Source organism: Hordeum vulgare, chromosome 5H (assembly GCF_904849725.1).
Source record: "Hordeum vulgare subsp. vulgare chromosome 5H, MorexV3_pseudomolecules_assembly, whole genome shotgun sequence".
Classification (NCBI taxonomy): Eukaryota; Viridiplantae; Streptophyta; class Magnoliopsida; order Poales; family Poaceae; genus Hordeum; species Hordeum vulgare.
The window spans coordinates 235,382,914-235,386,303 of record NC_058522.1 but is presented as its reverse complement, the minus strand read 5'-3'; the positions used below and the strand labels follow the sequence as shown (position 1 = coordinate 235,386,303).

At 45.5% G+C, this 3,390-nt stretch overlaps 1 pseudogene; it reads right to left on the bottom strand.

The window, feature by feature from the left end:
• Window positions 1–1,222: 1,222 nt before the first annotated feature.
• LOC123396542 lies at window positions 1,223–1,697 on the bottom strand (annotated as a pseudogene).
• Window positions 1,698–3,390: the final 1,693 nt, after the last annotated feature.

Sequence of the window (3,390 nt, the reverse complement as noted above, 5' to 3'; positions counted from 1 at the left end):
AAGGCAAAACCTGCCATGTTGGCTAACATATTGAGGAGGGTGAAGACCTAAAAGCATGGATCATGCTACATCTGTCACCACTTTGTAGCTAGACTATTTCCATTGCACCCTACATCATTCTTGTGTATTGTTTGTCATTCAGTTCATCTATCTGGTATCTTAATGTGACCAATCATGAAATACATAGAAGTGATTGTCATGACATACATAATTTACATACATAACAAGTTCTGATCATCAAATACATAACTTAATATCGTCACATAGCGAAGGTAGGCATAAAACCATGAGTTTCAACAGCAACCCAAGGCCAAACGAGAAGCAAATAGTGAGATACATGGCACGCTGGCCTTACCCATGACACGCAGGCTGGACAAGCAATAAACTCCAAGAGATCAGCCAAGCCCTCAGCCACCCTGAGATTTAGACATGAGGCTCCTGCCGCGAAATGGAAGATGCCGAGGCCCGAATCTTAGATAGCAGCAAGTCAAAGTACATATAAAGAATGACAGTTGGATAGACAGTTTCACAAATACATATAAAGGAGAATGTTTTGAAATGTTTTATTGGGTGGGTGCATGGAAGGTGGGTGCAAACCACCCTGGGTGCATGGAGTTGGGTGTAGAAAAACTACTCTCATAAAAAGTAGAATGGGTGGATATACAATTTCATAAAGTATGATGAATGCAAGCATCATCTAACCCACAGAAAACGGATCAAACTTCGTATAATGCTCTTACTGATATAATGTACGGTTAAATGATGTGTTCTTTTGAAAGTGTGCATATGAGTTTGTTTGAAATCTCACAATATGGTAATCTGTCACAAGCACACACACACACACACATTCCAATTTGAATACCAAGTTGAGAAAACTAAATGTTGAATTAATATGAATTTGGCAGCATGCAAAATTACTGTTGAAATTTAGGAAGTAATTGAAAACAGGGGTTCATATAACCAGTACAATTATAATGCTCAGCTGAAAACATGGAATAGAGGGATCAACCACCCTGGACTTATCAAACATCACTCCATTTCTAAGTTTCAAACATCACGGAGCTAGCCCACAGAAAATTGACCAAACTTCATTTAATTCACGTTATGATTTAATGTACAAGTTAAATGATGTGTTCCATGGATAAATTACTAGCACTAAAAAGGCTAAACTTCACCGAAATAAAAGGTTAAACTAAATTGCAACCTAAATTCGGAGCTTCCCCTAAACGCCACCGCCGCCTTTGAGACGAGGAGATCGTCGAGGGAACCGTGGAGAACGGCGAAGCGTCGTCACGCGCAGGAACGACCTCTTGTTGCGTATAACGCGCGTCCACTCCGGTGGCACCACCTGGAACGACACCCTTACGAACGACACCGCGTATGTGATGGCGGGGTCATCCTCTGGATGCTCGATCCTGGATCTGTACGCCCACCTGCGCCTAAACCATCCGGTCCTCCGAGTCCGTCTGCTCCATCGCCCAGAGGAGAAACTCGATGGACTGGATGGACTCCCGCCGGACTCCATCTCGGGAATAGATCTCATCCCTCTTGCTATCTGTGAGATACCTGGCCATTTACTTCATCGACGCCAACACCTCCCAATCGTTGTCAAACCAGGAAAAAATCTCTCTCAACTTGGCTATCTTCACCTGGTCGCCGCCGGCGATGGTCGCGATTGTGTTACACAGCGGCGCCATGGATATGGTTCTAGCGGGGGAGGGGGGTGAGGAAAGGAGAGGTGGTGGCTTTGGACGAGGAGATGAGAGATGTTGGATCTGGAGAAGAGGAAGGAGCGAGGGTTTTCTGGAATGGCCGGAGGAGAGGAAGGAGCGCAACACGGAAGGAGCGAGGGTCTTCTGGAACGGAGAAGAGGAAGGAGGAGGGGGTGGTTTTCTAATAGGAAAGTGAGAGAGGAACGTGAGGCGGCGGTTTAGCAATGGACGAGGCAGCGGTGCTTCATGATTGGACTGCCAAACCGGCTTTGAGCGTCAATGCCATTTAAGTTTTCTTTCTTTTGTTGATATTTTCCTTTTGACTAATAATAACTACAACCGTGGCACTGGACTACATGTTGTACGTGAATTGATTATATGGAATTTGTTTTTCTCAACCGAAAGAGAGATAAAGCACTGAAAATTAAAAATAAATGTAAAAACTTGGCACACTTCATTTGTTTCACACCTAGTATCCATGAAAATTTTGAAACTTGGAATACAGAAAATAATTTAAATAGCACATGGCACACTTCCATTGTTTGACACCTAAAACCCATGAAAATTTTGAAATTTAAGCAAGTAGGTGGAAGGTTCATGGTTTTCATGGTTCTGCATTGGATGAGAGGGGCGGTGCGTGATTTTTTTTCCTATGACTTTTTTTGAGACAATTTTTTCCTATGACTAAAATGCCATAGATTAAAACGGTTCCAAAAACGCCCAACCATTGTAAAACTTTGTATAATAAATATAGATAATTCGGGCCAACCAAAACCCACATCATAAAACTTAAATAACACCAAGACAAATATAGATATATAGATTTAGCTTAAAAAGATAGATATATAGATAGATGGCCACCGCTTCTCCACGAGGCTCCTCCTTACTCCTCCTTCGGGCGCCCTTCAATGCTCCTCCGCGGTGTTGTGGATGGGGTACGGCAAAGTGTGCATGCGCTCCGCGGTGGGGAAGATATTTTCGTAGTCTGTGAAGATGTTATGGGTGGTGAAAGCTATGAACTCGTAGCCACACCAGAACACGCGGCCGAGGAGGTAGAACACGTCCAAGGGGTTGGTGAAGTGGGCAAGGATAGCAACCATCGCATTGTGTATGACCTCCTAGACTCGGTACATCCTTGGAGATCCCTGGGGGAGGTGCCCGTAGCCGGCCCCAAGGAAGAAGTCGGTGAACTCCCTTGCGCCCCTCCACCTTGAAATCGGACACACACGGAGGGTGCTCTCGACGTACACCCTGGCGGGGTGGAGCATCTCTGGCGCGGTGGGGGGGGGGAGCGGTAGGTTGTTTGTCATGAAGAAGAAGAAGGGCAGCCGCAAAATGCAGGTGGGACAGTATGGGAGATGGATGAAGGGTGTGTGAGGAAGAGGAACATGATAGGTGGCTTAAATATCCACCCTGCAGTAATGGGTCAAATGTGAACAAGTTTTTCAACCCACCGCGGGAGTGTACACCCATGGGAAACTGTAGTGTGAGTGTACACGCGTGGGAAACTGTAGTGTGATTGTACACACATGGGAAACTATAGTGTGAATCAAAATGCGGCATTTAAGTGCTGCACTATGTGCCATCGGTCGGGTCAAGCGGGGATGGCTCTGCGGCGTGTGCTCCTTCGCGTATGCGCACGCATGCAACATAGGCTGAAGTGGACGCATGCATGCAA